This window comes from Lutjanus erythropterus, chromosome 8 (genome assembly GCF_056507025.1).
Source record: "Lutjanus erythropterus isolate fLutEry1 chromosome 8, fLutEry1.hap2, whole genome shotgun sequence".
NCBI lineage: Eukaryota > Metazoa > Chordata > Actinopteri > Lutjaniformes > Lutjanidae > Lutjanus > Lutjanus erythropterus.
Window position 1 is genome coordinate 14,388,096 of NC_139324.1, and position 18,771 is coordinate 14,406,866.

Genomic DNA, 18,771 nt, shown 5'->3' on the forward strand with positions numbered 1-18,771 from the left:
CAAAAACAAAGGATCAATAATCACAACTGCATATCAACCCAGACATATTTTTCATAATTGCTGCAAAATATTACAATATCAGATCAAGCTACCTACAATGACTACATTTCTCTGTAAAAACTTTCTTTTCACACATTTAAGTCGGGGAATGTACAGTATATATACATAAACACCAAAGTACATTCAATCATTAAATGGCTCAGTTTCATGCTGCATTTCTGGACGAGGGACATTTAGAACTTCACTGAAAAGTATAAAGAATGTATTGGCACTGTGATTTAACTCCTGTAGGTATATAGTAATATGTCAAAAAAGTAAAAAAAAATGTCTTTTGTCAATGTCAATTTTCAAGAGTCTTACACAGTAAACAGTATCAGTTATTGTGTTTACATGCATAAAATATTCAGTTTTTTTTCCTTATTCCAAAAAATACAATATTCCTACTAAGCTACATGGCTTTACATGGCTAATGAAAATGAATATTCCATTAACATTTGTGTTTACATGCAAAGGTCAACTTCATTGTGATATATACACTTACAGTCTGATTCAATCTTTGCATTTAACCCATCCTAGTATAAAGAACAGTGGGCAGCTGCTGTGTATTGTTAAAAAAAAAATTATGATACCAGTACCAATGCCAGTATCCTTAAAGTACCAATACCAATGGAGTACGGCATTCAGTAAGTTTTTTTGAAGGTTCTTCTTTATGAAGAATACTTGTGGGGATTGGCTATGAGCAAAACTATACAAATAAGTTATTTTTTCTTGATCTGGGTAATAAAAGGATTAAATGCAGGTGTTATTTTACTTTAGAAGTTTCTAGTTGGATATTTCAGTCAAGGGACCAATGCCAGCACCTTTCAGGGGTACTGACTGGAAAATTGACCTAGTATTTGTGTTTTTGTTGACAAGGCAAATGGGAAAGCCTGGAGGAATCACAAACAAGCACAAGGAGAACATTCAAACTCCACACACGAAGGCAGAGCGAACCAGGATTCAAACCCATGCCCTTCTTGCTGTGAGGATAAAGTACTAACGTTGTCAAAGCTTTTCACTGGAGGTGAACATGTTCAACCATGCAGATACAGCCTCCCTCTTTCATTCTGCAATATTTGCACATGTCGAAAAACCTGTTGATATCTGAGTATATTAAATATCCCAGTTTTTAAAAGTAGGTGTGTTCCTCCTGCCGACCTGAAATGTGGACTTTTCTTTTGTGTATGCATCTCTACCGCAGCCTCGCAAACTGCAGTAAAAACCCCAATTGAGGTATTCTAAGTAATGCTCCTAAAACTTGAATAATACCAGTGTATCTCACATCTTAATAAGAACACATTCTGTCAGAACACGTCCTAATTCAGAATATCCAAATGGAATGGAATAAGTTCTATACTTTTTGTGCTTTGTTCATCAATAATTGCATTAAAATCTATGACTTCATCTTCATATTGTGGCAGCGGTCTCTTTGTCACAATGAATTTTGTTACAGTTCATTTAATCCCATTTGAAGGAAAGAATAAAAACACCCGCCTGTAAACATCCATAAAAGCACAGAGAGTGGACGTCCTTTTCAGAAATGAATCATTCCATTAATGGGATGAACACAGGATGCAACCTGCCTGTAAACGTTTTTTGTGTGGCTTCGATGCCACAGTCATGACTAACCACCTTTTGGCACCAAGTGTTTTCACATTGTTAGATTTTCACAGTGGATTTCATCACACTTGTTTGGTGCTAGATGTCGTCAGTTTCCACTTGCCTTATCTTCTGTAATCTCCTGCATGACAGACAAAAGATATGGGAAGAAAAATTCCACTGAGAGACCCCGTAAAAGTAACAAATGTCAACACAGAGGAGAAAACTGGCAGCGACTTGATTTAATGGCAGTAAGTGTTGTGCAACACAGGTTTAACCAGCCCCAGTGGTGGAAACTAAGGACATTTACTCAAATACTGTACTTAAGTACAGATTCAAGGTACTTGTACTTTACTTAAGTATTTCTGTTTTATGCAGCTTTATACTATTATTCCACTGCATCGCAAGAGTTAAATATTGTACATTTTACTCCACTACATTTATCTGACAGCTTTAATTACTTTTCAGATTACAATTTACAACTGGACCATTCTTGTCCAGTGAAAATTATATATCTCCACATGTGTTTGTGTGTTTGATAATCAATCAATCAATCAATCAATCAATCAATCAATCAATCAATCAATCAATCAATCAATCAATCAGATATTATTTATATCACACTTTTCATACAAAGTGCAACACAAAGTGCATCAAACATTAAAATAATAACTGACCCACCCCGATCTACCCACTCATAACCACAGCAATGACTTTGTAATTGATAGAGCATTAAAACAAGAACAGAGCTCATTAAAAACAGGAACTGAGGAGACTCTATAATAAGTGAAGAAACACCACAGTAGTAAAATGAAGAATGAGGTGTTCCTTTAGGCATTGAAACAATCAAGCCTAATCAGCCGCCAGGATGTTTTTCATTGTGAAAGCCTATGACACAACCTTTGACCCCACATCTGGCCAAATCATGGAACACCAAATGTGGACAATACATTGTCAAAGGTGAAGTCTTCCATTTTTCCCTGTTAAAAAGTTTTTTTGGGAGGGGGGTTTCTGTACTCTTTCGAGGGTCTACAGGTCAGGGTGTGTCACACACTGAACAGATTGTAAAGCCCCCTGAGGCAAATTGAGATCTGTGATACGGGGATATGCAAATAAAATTTGACCTGACTTGACTTGACTATGTATGTGTGTTTAATCATGAGTCAGGTCAACTTAACAGATCTGGATAGCGTTACTTGCGGGTCGGTTCCAGTACTCAGGTTTGTGAGTGCGGGTTTGCAAAACTGGATTGCGCAGTACACTAACCAGCAGAATATTAGGTCATTAAAAATTAGCTCAGCCTTAAACATCTATAGAAGTAAAAAGCAACACACACATTATTGCAGCAGTAATATTAATCAGAAAACATGTCACTGCACTTACTTTTCATACTCTAAGTGCATTTACCTGAAAATAATTACATACTTTTACTTAAGGAAGGTGTGCTTGCATAGACAACATATATGGCCATTTTTCTGGTGAGGATGAGCATTTTCACAGTGTGGTATTTGTACTATTACTCACGTAAAGGACCTGAAATTTCATCCCCCACTGACCAGCTCAAGTGCAGTGTGGCAAACTAGGCTATTCTTTAATAAAAACCACTGGCACTATGACAAATTGTTATAAAACTTACTCTGATTTTTTCCAACGATGCCACAAGAGCAGGGAAAATCCAAGCACCAACATAATGGGAAAGGCTGCCAAGTACCGACGTCTCAAATCTTGGTTGGGTGATTGGGTGGGGCCTATCTGGAAATCTGAGGAACCTGAACCTGAAGAAAATTGAAAAAGTATGACGCTGTAAATATGTACATGATTTGTTTAACCAGAAGACTGGTGTCACATCCTAAATAAAATCAAAAATACACATTTTTACATATTGAGTGCTAGCTAGCTCAGTTAAGCCCGTTACAACTTAGTCAAGGAGGACAACATTGTTGTTTACTGACCATACTATCACAAACTGCCTTCTCTCAAGCATAATGGGACTAGATGACACTCAGTATCAAAGAAAACATTTGAAAAACTAAGCAGCGATTCTTCACAGAAATCATGACCCTGCTGCTCTTCAATGAGTATATCCATGTTTCCTTCAGCATGGTGGTACTGTTGGCTAGGGCGGGGTATTGGGACTTAGTACCTTTAAGGTATTGATTGAAATAACCCAGTACCAAGTAGTATTGAAACTTCTACCGGCAAAGATACCTGCATTTGATCCTTCTCATGCCCAGACTTAGATTTAAAAAAACTGTTTGTATGTTGTTGTTTTTTCTCACAGTCAATCACCGCAAGTGTTGATTGATTTAATGTGATTGGCCTGCAGCAGCTACAGCTCTTACAAGATGTAGTGAAGTCGAGCACAGTGTATTTGATGGACTGAGCACTTTAAAAAAAAAAAAGATATTGAATTAAGTACTCCATTGCTATCGGTATCACTTTAAGAGTACTTGTATTGGTACTGGTAATCATTTTAAACCATACCCAGCCCTACATTTGGAGGGTTGTTTGGGAAAAAGAAAATAATTCCTACACAAATCGTGGATTATCTTGGTTAACCAAATAATGATTTCTGGAAAGACACTTTTGATTTTGAATTTTACAAATGAAATTTTTGTGGCACTTTGTGGCCAAGTGCCATCTATTTCTATTATATTGGAAAGGAGGCAGACAATGCTACAGTTGATATTATTGCCAACTCACACCAAAACAATACAGATGGATAAATAGCACTATAGATAAGAAGATAAATATGTATTTTTGTTTTGGGGGTGAACTGTCCTTATAAGGTGTTGCACAGTATGTTGTTCTATGACTGTTGCTGTGTTTGTAGCTAATATCACTTTTAATGTGAAGTAGTGGTCCTATCCTCTCTGAAATAAATCAAAATAAAGAATTACCTATGTCTGATTCGCAGGTATTGCTAATGATAGCTGAAAAATATTCAGCCTTGACACCACATTTAGGTTCTAAGGTCCTGCTGAGTTTAGTGGTGAGTTGGCTGGTGAAACTATAGAAGCCAGTAGGTTCAGCTTTTACTGTGAGGGTTATGTTAGTGGTGTCTGAATTTATAAGAGGCTATCCATCCAAAGTCCACTGAATCTCTGCCCCTCTGTAGGGTCCTGCTGCATCACACTGGAACACTTTAATACTTGAATCACCACCCAGGTTCCTGGCAGACTTCTGAGAGATGTTGTAGATCACTAATGAAACATGACTCAATTTACAATTGTGACCTTACCGTAAATATGTGAGCAATTAAATGACTGATCAAATACTGACTCACCAGAGATGTTTAGATTAACATAGTATTTCTTGTATGTCCCGTGAGAACGAAAACTGCATCTGTATTTCCCTGCGTCATCCACTTTGATGTTGGTCAGGAGAATGGAGCAGTTGTTGTTCTCAGCCTGGAACACTTTGACCCTGCCCTGGAAACTGTGGCTGAGGATTGAATGAGTCTTGTTCTGTATAAGCAACGCCATCATGTTCGGTTCATCCATCTGCCACTTGAACTGCCCGTCCAATTTTCTCTCTGAGCAGGTGCATGGCAGAAGGACACTGCCGTGTAAGACGCTTGTCACAGTCACAATCTCATCATCACCTACAGTAGAGAGGGTAAAATGGGATTAGTCCACTTACTCAGAAAGCATTGTTTGTTACTGACATTTCTCAAGACTTAACGTCTTTCTGTGTAACATTTACTGTGAGAAAACATGCCTGTTCCTGTTGCAAGTGGCGCCATCATGACTATTATTGACTGCTCTCACTGAGGCAGTGCACAGGTGATGCTGAGAAGAAAAAATCTGGACATGTTCTTCAAGATTAAATACTTTACCTACTGTTTGTGCGTAAATAAATTTACTTCATGTTTCTATAGTGTTATCATTTATCAAGAAAGGCCACTTTTTGCATGTTAATTATCATATCTATAATTAAAGATCATTTGAAAAACTAGAATTACTGCTTTGCAGATGTATGTCTCTGTGAACCAGGCATGTTAGTTTTCATATAATGAATGGAGAGAAGACTTTGAAGGAATTTGATGAGGATTTAATTTAAGAGGATCTCCAGGTCACTGAGACATATGCCTTTGTCCATGGTGGTAGGATTAGTATGGTTTTGTGTGTATGTGTGTGTGCATGGGTGTGTGTTTGGTCTACAAAGAAAATCTAAATATATGAAATATAATTGTTTTTTTTAACGTTTGTTATCATGAAACATCATTTTCAAAGATAACATTTTTTTCCATATAAACAAACATAATGTGAAAACACAGGAAAACAAACTTCCGACATAAAAAATAAGTAAATAAATAAGAGAAAAAGATAAAACGTCTAGCCCATAAAAGACCTCAAGTCTTCCCCTCATATACACCACCCCCTTCTAAACCCAGCCCAAAACTGCAATTAAAATTCAGTTCCTTCTGTGAGATCTTCCTAAATTATTTTAACTTGTCTTTCATGATTAACTGGATTATCTTGAAGTGAAGTGTGTCCATCAGTTCCATGAACCATTGTTTCAATGTTGGAACTCTTTATGCCTGTGTACCACCAACAGCCGTGGACGGAGACATTATATTTTTGGGCTGTTCGTCCATCTGTTTAGACGTCATCCATCCCATTCCTGTGAACACGATATCTCAAGACCATCGTGACAGAATGTCTTCAAACTTGGTACAAATGACCACTTGAACTCGAGGATGAACTGATTAGATTTTGGTGGTCAAAGGACCTTATGCTCATTCCATTCTTGTGAAAACAATTTTTCAAGAACACCTGGGCAGAATTTCTTCATATTTGCTACAAACGTCCGCTTGGACTTGTGATGAACACAATAGTTTTAAGTAGTCAAAGGTCAAGAGCACAATGACCTCACATAACATATTTTTGGTTATAACTCAAGAATTCATACGCTAATTTCTTCAGATTTGCTATTAATGTCCACTTGGACTCAAGGTCAAAGTCATAGTGACCTCATAAAACATGTCTTCAGCCATAATGCAAGCATTCATAAGCTAATTATGTCAGTATTTCACACACATCTCATAGGATAAAATGGCGATGATTATAGCCAAAAGGTCAGAGGTCAAAGGTTACCCTCACAGTGACATCATAATGTTCAGCTCTCTTTCAGTCCTCTGTAAAAAGTGTCTCTAAGTACAGACAGCATGTTTCTCACTGGAAATTATTCACTAGAATCACACATATTTAGTGATAACTTACATTTTCCTTTTTTTTTAAGGTTATTTTTATTCTTTTTGCTTTAGATAGGACAGCTGAAGATATGACAGGAAAGAGGGGATGACATGCAGCAAATGTGCCGCAGGTGGAATCGAACCAGCAGACTCTGCAGAGAACTGATAGTCTCAACACATGGTGCGCACGCCCTACCAACTGAGCCATAGGGGCACCCCCAACTTACGTTTTTCCTTTTATCAATTTCTTTCAGAGTTACAGGTCAACAGTGGTAAATTCCATATTAAATTCCTTCAAAGCCTACACTAAATACATTATGAGTCAGGACAGACATGGATGTAAACTGCAACTTGACTGGTTTTGTGGAGCCTTACAACTGTGAGGCACCCAGTTTCAGGAATCAAGTACTGCAGCCGTTGTGGAAACTGCCAGCCAGGTGGCAAAGAAATGACTCTTGCTGAGGAAGAGGAGCTGGAGGTGGTAAGAGAAGGCCTCACCTATGTCTCAGAGGACAGCCACAGCAAAGAACCATATTGGCACACCAGATACCCATGGCTACAAGACCCAGCTTCCCTGCCGAACAATAAAAAGACTGTTGAGACAACATTCCTCAGAACAGAGAAACAGCTGGCCAAAGAACCAGAATGGAAAGCTGCCTAAACTGCCTACTGAAAAGCTGCAATCAAATTGTCCAAAGACGCAATCATCAGCTGGACTGGACCAGTATGGTATGTGAGTCACCGCATCGCTCCAAACCCACTCTTTGTCACAACCTCTGTAAGACTTGTGTGGAACAGCAGCCACAAATTCAGAGGTGCGAGCTTGAACGACTTGCTAATGAAAGGCCCAGATGTCCTCAACCAGATCTGTGCTGCCCTCCTCAGATTCAGAGGTGGAGTACATGGGAGACATCAGGAAGATGTATAATTCTGTCTGGTTGGAGGACAGAGAGGTGCACTTGCATAGATTCCTCTGCCGTGACACTGAGGAAGAAAAGCTGGGGGAATATGCAATCACAAGAGTAAACATTGGAGACAAGCCAGCAGGGTGTATTGCACAGTTAGCAATGCTTCTCCAACATGACAGCTACGCTGATGACATCCTCACATCCCATGACGACCTTGACCACCTGAAAACCATCACACCAAATGTAGAACAGATTCTGAAAGCTGGTGGTTTCAAGCTCAAACCCTGGGTCTTTTCTGACCAAAATGGGAGGAAAGAGTGCTGCGACAAGCTGGAGAAGACAGCAAAGACCATGGTCCTACCAAACCAAATGCGGGACGAAGACAACAAGGCGCTAGGCCTAGGCTACATAGTGGAACAAACTCCATGTCATGGTTGCCATCAACTTCTCAAAGCAAAAGAAAAAAATGAGACTTGGTTAAGACCTGCTTCAAGAGCAAATCAGAGCCCAGTCACCAAACCTCCTGACACATCAAAACCTGCTCAGCCAAGTATTAGGGCTGTATGATCCAGTCAGCCTGGTAACTCCTGCCAAACAGAAGGGAGCCATGCTGGTATGTAGAGCATTCCAAGAAGTAAAAGGCAGAAACTGCCCGGTAAAAGACATATGGGACACAGCACTCTCCAATGACCTCAAGAAGAGGTAGCTATGGCTACCAAACATTCTTTTCAATAGGATTGGAGAAATTCAAAACAACACACAGATTCAGGACTGGTGGTGGATTCCTGGCCCGCAAAACATCGCTGATGTCATCACAAAAGGAGCCAGCCTTCAAGACCTGGATGAGGATTCGGATTGGCAAAATGGGCCGAAGTTTCGAGCCATGAACAGTCCAAAGTGGGAGGCAGTCTCATCAGCTGGAGTCATCTCTGTAAGAGAAAGAGAGGATGACCTGAGAGACATTTTCCACGCAGTACAAGAGGGCACAGCATTCTCAGGCACCACTACAGACAGGCTGGTGGTCTACAAAGATCAAGACTCTGGGCTGTTGCTTTGTAGAGGCCGAGTGCAAGCCTTCAGAGAGAATCAAATCAGCGTCCCCATCCTACCTTACGACACCTGGGTGTCCACGCTGTTAGTTCAGAAGAATGAGGAAGAAGGCATGGGTCGTAAAGGGGAGAAGAATCACCCAAAGCGTTGTTGATGGATGCATTGCCTGCAGGAAGGCAAAATCAAAGAAATGTTTACAAGTAAGTTGTGACTTGCTGCCAGAAAGAACTGAGCCTGCTGCACCATTCAAGTTCACATCTGTTGACCTTTTTGGACCCTACCAAGTAAAAGACAACATCAAGAGAAAAGTGATGCTCAAGGTCTGGAGAGTAGTCTTCTGTGGTATGGCCAGCAGAGCCATCGACACCCAACTAGTAAACGCTCTGTCAACAGAAGGTTTCCTGATGGCCTACCAAAGGTTCACAGCAGTCAGAGGGTATCCAAGAATGATCTGGTCGGATACAGGCACCAACTTTGGAGCAAAGCCAGTCTTGGAGGAGCTGTACAGATTCTTGGACAGCCAAAACAAAGCAGACCTGAAGGAGACCAGACCGGAGCAAAAAATCGATCAGAGTTGTTATGGAAAATCCATCCAGGAATGGTGCTGTACGTGTTGTAAAGAGAGCTCTCCAGAGTCTCGGGAGGGAGACTTCACTCAGCTACAGTAAGTTCCAGACAGCTCTTCCCCTAGCAGCCAATCTTGCAAATGAGCGCCCACATGGACGGTAAATAAAATACTTGAGGAGGAACAACTGCGTTATTGCCCCATGCACAGCCGGACCCTTAAAGGTGGTGCACAGCTCCATAGAAGAAGTGAAGAGTGCAGTGCCGGTGAAGATGCCACTTGAGTGAGAAGCTGGTGGCAGCCTGTTTGCCTGTCTCACACTGGACCTGTTCTTTGATTTTGTTAAAGGTTTTTCACCTAAATGAGCTAAATGAACTCAATGAGCTAAGTGATCTAAATGAACTAAGTGATTTAAGTCAACTAAATGAACTGAATTACTGCATCTTAAAATAAAAGGAGGAGGAAAAAAAGGAAAAACTGTTTAATCATTTGAGTGAAATTGGGAAATTGCACCAGGACTGAAAGTACAACTTGACAGACAGAGCATAACAGCTGAGGCCACTTGAGGCTATACAGTGAGTAAAAGTAACCCAATAAAAAAAAAATGTAACATGCTAACAAACACACCAGAAACTTAAAGACAGAAAAGGAAAATGAAAGCAGATGTTGGTGTATGTGTGTGCGTGTGGACAGTTGATGACAGCCCAGGGCTACGTGACTGGATATTAATGGATAATGGATATTTTATTGTAGAAGCTGTTATCCAGTTTATCTACCAGTAGGCAAACATTAGTTAATGGTCATTCAAAGCGGCGGCAGTAGCGCAGCCCTTAAGTTCACCTCCTGAGCAGTGCCGAATACCTAATTGATCGGGCCACTGCTATAAACCAAGTCATCTATCACATTTCATCTGACAAGTGTAAACTCGATATGCTTGTGGCAGCCCTTTCACTCTGACATCTCTCCATTGATCATTTGTTCAGGTGTGTATTTTGGCCCTGTGTGTGTGCATGAAAATAACAGAAATAATACAGTGAAAACACATTATTAAAACGGATTAATAAAGTATACCACCACTAGCTTCCATTCACCAGTCACACTAGCATTAGCCCTCAAGTAGTTTTTAAAACCTTATCTGTTGACAGTTATTTCACAAAATGCATGCTATAGCTGTGCTGTTGGACTTCATGTAACTCTAGATTTTCCTCTCTCCAGGGGACCAGGGATAAGGTGCGTTTCCCCAGTGTGACAAGTCTTTACAAGTGCAGACAAACAGCTCAGACAGTCACAGTTGGTTTGAGATATGAGAGGACAGTTGAGTGTCTTGTTTCAGGTCACAGCAGAGGAGACCTGCAGTTCATATTATGCAACATTTTCCAATGTTAACATCAGACTATTTTTAAATCTGGCGTTCCTCCAGACTAGGCATTTATTGGTTTCTGCTTTGCTTTAAGTGTTGCTCCAAAGTCTTCATGGTAGTCACACTGAATTTGAGATGTGTGAGAAAAAAATGTAATTTCATTTGTATTGAGTGACTGTGGATTGACAGGAACGGGATGGGAACTGAATCATGTCTACAGGATTAGGACAGGCCAGGAGTGTTTCTGTGGGAGTGAGACAGGACAGGAGTGTTGTTGTGGGAATGGGATGGAACAGGAGTGTTTTTGTTGCACATTCCTGTCGTGGATTTTATCCTGTGCTCATACGTCAGAAGAAGGAAGTACACAGGAGTCCAATATGTCTAACGCTGAAACTGGTTTAATAATATTTGATCAAGGAGAATGAAGGAATAACCAGTACACAGTTGGTATTGATGTTCCCTTCAATTCTGGAGTTTCAGTCCTCCGAGATAAGTCTTTAAACATTCGCAGAAAAGGTCATGATGAACCTATGCCCACTGTCCTCATCTGTGTCTTGTTATCCTCCCTCTCCCTAGTGAATTTAATCTTGTGTCTTTTTCTCCTTAGTTGCTGGTTCGCACTTGTTGATTTGACTTTCCCTTGGTGTTTTCTTGTGAAATCTTGTTGCTCGTGATTCTTTTCCCCCAGGACAAATTTGTTTGGATTTTTTTTTTTTTTTTCCTGCCTGGATTGTGTTGTATTGGTGTAAGCTTTTGTTGGTTCTGTTTGTTTATTAAATATCATTTATACTGCTCCCCTCTGTCTGTGAGGTCTGCATTTGGGTCCAAACCCAATAATTCTTGAACACTATGGGTCTATAAATCCAAACACAGGAATTATGAATACAGAAGGTCTGAGACCACAGTTCCACACCCCTGGCTCCACAGCTCAGGGTCAGTGTTATCCAAACCAGATTACAGTTACATCTTCTCCATTCAGAGAGAAGACAACGCCTCTATGTCTTCAGCCACTATAGCAACACTATCAGGTTGTTCCCTTGTTTATCTGAAAGGAGAAGACAGCTGCATCTACTATCTGGAGGAGGGACAGTGTGTTTGTTAAAAGTTAGTGTAGGTCTCTCAATGGCTCTAAGGCCTTAGCATGTGGCCTAAAGATCGGAAAATTCCCTAACAATCCCTATTCCTATCACTATTTATATTGCATATGTGTGTATTTTATTTGATCCCATTGAATTTTATTTTGTGAATGTGCATTCTACAGGTCGCAGGTCATGAAGCTCTCACACAGGGATCTATTGAGGAGAACACAATAGCAATACATGTTACAGGGCTTCAGACTGAAAATGGCCACACATTTTTTAAAGAACTGTCAGTTACAGTTTTACCGGTTTGCTCTTGTGTGAGTGGCCCAATCTGGCAGAAAGGTCACCCTGCAGACCCAGAGAGCCCCCACACATTCTCCACGCACTGGTTAACTTAATGTTATTAAGTTAACATTAGCAAGCTACCTTCATTGAATAATGTCAGCCTATCCTTTGTAATGCCCTGAGAAACAACTGTAAGTTGGGGTAGCTGGCTAGCTTCAGCATGAATTAATGAATTTTATCAGTAGCAATGATATAGCAAAAAAAAGTTTCATTCATTCACTGTTAAGCCTGGATAAAAAAAAAACTACTATTTTGACATTTTTAATACACACATAAACATTGTACACTTTGCTTTTTATGTGTGCAATGTGTTTTTGGCCTATATTCAGTCAATGAGATGTCATTTAACAGAGAAGCAGAAATAACAAAAATGATTGTTATTAACTGAAAACTGACTAAAAATATTATTATTATTATTAATTTAACAGTGTTGAGTTTCTGTTTTCTACTTATGTTTCTGAACCCCTGCAGCCACACACACTTTTGCTTGGTGAAATTTAATCAAGTGTTCACAAACGTTGGCCACACCCTCAGTGATAACTGAGGCACATATTTGGCAACTCTTATTTGACAGCAGCTGTAAATCTGAATTAAACTTCCCCGTGGGGCTAAACGTGGAAGCAAATGATTAATCAGACAGAAATGTAGAAGAAACAGAATATACATGTCAATTGCTCTCAAGTAACATGGTGAGGTTAAATTAAGCTTTTTTTTTTAATGTTCATTCCCACACACATAGACATACACACACACACACACACACACAAACATACACACTGAAATTCTTCTAGTAAAACTGATTGACAGGAGGATCCTCTGTCCTGCCCTGATGCTCTGACCGGAGTCATATCCATATCTGCAATTCTAAAGCAGTTAAATAACTAAAGGCCCCAGCTTTTCTTATAACAATTGTCATCTTTTACCATCTTAAATTTAAATTAAACATCTATTCATGTAGCCCTGGGCTCTTAATAACTGTCCATACATGCACACATGTAAGGAATAATATACAGTGAGCAGATCATTACTGCAAAATAAACCCTAACATGGTAGTGCATTAATAATGTACATTATGCCACTTATTACATAGCTACTTACTTTAAAAAATCAATCATTATTCACAAAATATGAATTTAAAAATCATGTTATTCATTTAAATATGATTTTATTGCTCCCCCAGAAATTATAGTGGTATTGGTTACATTTACCTCAGAGCTCATAAGTTGTAGCTGGGAATGATGTCACACCCAAATTGATAGTGTTCCAGTACAAGCTGGGAAAAATATTTTTGAGCTTGATAATCATGCTTTCCACATTATTTAGTGCATACAAACAATGTAGCAACGAGTCCACAGACAGTAAGGAGTGTACAACTGATCTAATTAGATACAAGTGCTTACAAACAGCTTTCCTTCTGTTGATGCGCGGAGCAGCCATATTAGATTTTGAGGTCAGGATATGAGAGGTTCCTCTGATTTTCGAGTTGGAAATCAGATGTCCAATGTGCATGATATTTACATATTCAAATCATTTGAAGTCATTATAAACCAGTAAATAATTCCTTCCATTCTGATTATTATGTGTAGATTTTATTGAGGTGAACCAATTTGACATTTTTCATGGTGTCTTGGTGTTCTACTACAGCTGCATGCAGCCACTCCTCAAGACTTTAGGAGTCACTTTGTTTGTATTCTCAGTGCATGAACAAAGAAACCATATCAGTGGGTTTGCTGATTAAGAGAAAATGTTCAACTTTTGACCTCAATATTGTTCAAGTCCTGCTGATGTCTGACAAATAAAATTTGTTGGTTTCAACAAAAGGAAAAGTAACACTGGTATCATTAATCAAAATAATGGACAAATGTGACATGATTCTCTATGGGCCTTTTCACTGAAGTCCAGACGTAGTGTACTAGAAAACTATGCACAGGGTATGAGTAGGTAAAAGAAAATAAGCCATTTTATTAGTTTCTTTATATATTATTCAATTAATTTATGCAGAACGTTTTTCATCACAAAACAGTCAAAGACTTCACCATCTGGAAAATCTATATCATTAGGATTTGCATAAGATTTAGGGCTTGCACCATACAGATATAGCGATGACTTATGAATTGATTATTTTGTCTAATTCCATTTGATTTGTGGCTCTATAAAACTATTCAATGCATAAGATGTTAAAGTGAGAGTGCTTTTTTCCAGCATGGCCCAAAGATGTTAAAAGAGACACTTAACAATTAGCATGGAATTTAACAACATAATCACACAAAACAAAATGTCATCAGTGCAAATGCTAGAAAAAAACATTACTCCATCCCACAAAAAAACAACATTTTCGATCACAGTTGAAATCGTCATCAGGTCAGAATTTTTTAACAATCGGAACCCCGCCTATAATTATACATCATGTGCTTCAACAGGCCGACAAGCTGTTCAACAGCAGGTGTGGTTAACCATTCAAAGCCCCACAGGGCATTAAACATATGAAAAAAAATAACAAGTCAATAAATTACACCGAAAATTTGGATAGAGAAGAGTGATCAAAGGTCGTCTTTTTTGTGGCATGGAGAACATGTGCAGGCATTACCGTTTATCTTTGAAACTGTTTCCGATAGACTTGCACGAACATGATGTCCATATAATGAACCCTCCATCTATCAGTGCAAACGCAATTTAAAAAAAATAGATAATGTTCAGTGAGTGGGTACTTATTGCGAAATTAACCTCGATAGCATGAGGCAAGCCTTTAATCAACCTAAAGGGGTCTGTTGGCTTATTTATTGGGTTCACTAGGAGCATTGATAAGGACATTTATTACACAGTTTTGTTGAACACTCACTTTGGATTGGTCAGGTTCTGAATAACAGACCTTTGTTATAAATTACAGATTGTTGTTATCAGTAACAGACCATGGTTATAAATAACAGGCTGTTGCATGAATTTTACAGTTGAATAACATAAATCTAAATTCTGGCAGATGTATATAGTTGCTTTAATTTGGCCAGGCTAGCTCATATCTAAAAGTTATTAGCATGTTTTCACTACAACAGACCTGGACACCATTATAGTGCATATTAAAGTAGTCACAGTAATGACACAGGCAACAACACTGAACTAATGCATGAGAGCTATACGTTTATTCAGTTTGTTGACTTGAAAGATGCCCTTCAAAACATTATTTATGCATTAGAAAAGCTAACAGATGTAAATCCTCTTTCTCATCACAAATAATTGTGTACCACACACATAGCCCACCCATATACCCCAGTAAGGCAGGGGAAAACTTTTTTATCCATTGATGGATTTTATAGTGCCTGGTTTTAGAGGGTGCCGCAGCCCCTTCAGCAATGAATATTTTATGTTAAATTATTGATTTTTAAAGTAAGTTTCGATGTAATAAATAGGATAATGTACTGTGAGCGGTTCATTATTGTGAAATAAATCCTTTGAGGTGATTCAACACCCATCTGCTTCTTGTTGGGGTCCTGCATCATTTTGTCTGAGTTCATTTTGCAATAATGACCTGCTTACTGTGCATTATTCCTTACTTATTACGCAACTTTGGTGAATACTTGATTCTGGTTGGTCAATTATGGCATTCTGTCGTCTATTATTTCAGACCGATAAATAACAGACCATTGCTATGGATGCTGTTCTGATAACAGAAGATGGTGGAATGCAATAAAATCATCTTTAAATCAATAAAATCATTTCAAAATCAATATTTTGTTTACCTATGAAAATTTTGTACAAATAATGATCAAAGTGAAACTATATTGCTTGTAAGGAATGCTTAAGTTGAAATAAAAAATGGGTTTTACAAAAAAACAATAATTTGCATCAAAATATTAATTTCTTTAGTGAAAGGCAACTCATAACTAATGGTGGAAGAAGTATTCAGATCCTTAGTTAAAGTAAAAGAAGTGGTTTTGCCCTTCTGACATGTATATTACTATATACGACATCATCATATTGTTTAAGCATTGTTTGCTGTGCACGCCCTACCAACTGAACTATAGGGGCGCCCATGTTTGACTTCTTTTAATGGGACTAAATGACACTCAGTTTGTGGTGCTCAAAGCACCAAAAATACTAATAAATAAATAAATAAATAAATAAATAAAAATAAAAAAGAACATAAATAAATAAAAATCAAAAACTATCTCTTCCCAAAAATCATGACCCAGTTATTCAAGATAATCCACAGACTAGAAAAAGAAAGTAGTTCTGGTACATTCTACTGTAGAGAGAAAATAGTTCCTACATTAAACTGCTCACAACAAGGTCTGTGAATTACTTTGAGTAACTGGGTCATGATTTTTGGAAGAAGACAGTGATTTTAAATTTTTCAAACATATTCTTTTGGTGCTTTGTTGCCTTTTAGTCCCATTATATCGGAGAGAAGGCAAACATCTCCACAGCTGATATCTCCAAAATTCAGCAACTCATATCAAAAAAATCTAGATGGATAAATAGCACTACAGGCCAGGTGAAAAACATGTACTTTTGATTTTGGGGTACTTTCCCTTTAACACAGAAGTATCAGTATACAGCATTTTGCTAAGGCTGATAAGAGTCAGCGCAGTTAGTCAAAAATGCTTCATGGGAGAGGAAAGAAAGAAAAACAAAGTCCTGATAAACACATCTGTTTTAAATGCCCGGACCATTTATTTGGTGCTGGGAGAAACTGTGGCTGAAACTGCATAGGAATTATGAGAAGTTTGTGGGATGAATCATTAGAGCGTTTGACTGACATTTAAAATGTGACCCCAGCTACACTTTTTTTGCCAGATGTCAGGAGCCAAACAGATGGGAAACCACCGGTTTATCCACTTTGTCAAATCATCATTTAGTAACTAAGTTATAACAGCTGTCAAATATATGCTGTGGAGAAGAAAGTACAATATATCCCTTTTAAATGTGGGGGAGCTTAAGTATAAAGTACATGCTTGGGGAGTAATGGATCACATGTAACTGGATTACATAATCTGGATACTAAAAAACTGTACTCCACTACAGTGACATATAGAAAAGATGTAATCAGATTACAGATATATTTAGTAAAAATGGGGATTACATAGCAGGATACCAACTTTAAAATACATTTTAAAATAAAGAACGATATATATTACACCAATTATCAAGTCTCAACACCACGCACGTGTAAAACACAATTTACCTTACAGATGATAATTCATTATCATAGTGTTTAGTAACTTTCACTGATCGGAAATCTCGCCGCATTTTTGGAGTAAATTTGGATTAAGTCAATCAATAAATAGATTGTGCACAACAAAGTACAAGTACCAACATTCATAAACCTGGATTAAACTTCCCCATAGAGCTACACAAAGAAATGATCAATCACAAAGGAACGCGGTCAAACATAAAACGGGCAATAACATGTCAGACAGGCTTAAGTCATAACTTCATCACGGTAGAAGGATATGGAAAGTCTGTGTGAGTATGTGAGCATGTATAAGTTCACAGAGAAGACGGGATAACAGACAACAACTCTACATAACAGCTGAACGGTTTGAATGGCATGAAAACTTACCAGAGACAATTAGCACCATCAACACTCCCAGTAAAATCCTCATGTTGCTCTCTGCGAGTGAAAAAACACTGATGGATCTGCAGTGTCTGTCTCGAGGAATGTGTAAATACAGCTAAACTAGTGTGACAACTTCTATTACCACTCTAATCTCTCCCGATTCGTGATATCGATTTTTATTACAGAGCCGATAACTATAATTAAATTAATTAAAATGACAGCGCACGAAGAGGTCATCGACCCATCCACACCCGTCTGCAGTCAGTCTGAGAGTGGAAGTGAAGTGAAAGTCCAACCATCGTCAGACGTTGATCTCCGGAAATAAATCAGGAAATTAATCACTACAGTTCTCCTCCCACTGAGGACAATACCAACCACTGCATGTTATCTCAAGTTAACTATTTGAGCCCTGCAGAATAGAAGACCATTTCCGCCAATATGATGAAAAGAAAGATTACTGTAATCCTGTAATAATGAGAAAGTTTTCTCAAAACAATGATTTACTCTCTCAAAATAATGAGAAACTTTATCCAAATAATAACTTCGATCCTAAATCGTTATTTTGAGATACATTTGAGATAGTTTGAGAAAAGCATTATTTTGAAGTTTCTCATTATTTTGTTCAAGTTTCCCATTATTTTAAGATGAGCAAGTCATTATTTCGAGATACAAACTCATTTTTTGAGAAAGAATGAACTATTTTGAGTATTTTTGAATTTCGCAATTATTTTGAGTAAATTTCACATTCTTTTGAGGAAGTTTCTCATTATTTCAAAATACGTAGATCGTTCGTGAGCTTTACTATTTTGAGATACTGAGTCATAATTTTGAGTAAATTTCTCATTATTTTGTTACTGACTGTACAATAATTCAACTGTGCACTACATACGGCACAGCTGGCTTTGCTCTTATTTTCATTTATTTGTATATATTTTTGTTGTGTTATTATTTTTACATATTGTAGTAGAATGTACATATGTTTACATTCTTACAGTGCTATTTTCTAATTTCTTTGCTCTCTGTTTTCTGTTGTTGAATGGAAGCATCTGTAACGTGACCAATTTTCCCTGGG

General features: G+C 38.2%; 1 pseudogene across 1 annotated transcript; it reads right to left on the minus strand.

Annotated features, from left to right (window-relative positions):
- Positions 1-1,647: 1,647 nt before the first annotated feature.
- On the minus strand, positions 1,648-17,993 carry LOC146322603 (uncharacterized; annotated as a pseudogene). The gene is made up of 5 exons (XR_014771335.1): positions 17,703-17,993; positions 4,925-5,242; positions 4,534-4,841; positions 3,275-3,459; positions 1,648-1,780 (listed from the first exon to the last, which is right to left on the minus strand). The product of XR_014771335.1 is annotated as an uncharacterized LOC146322603 (transcript).
- Positions 17,994-18,771: the final 778 nt, after the last annotated feature.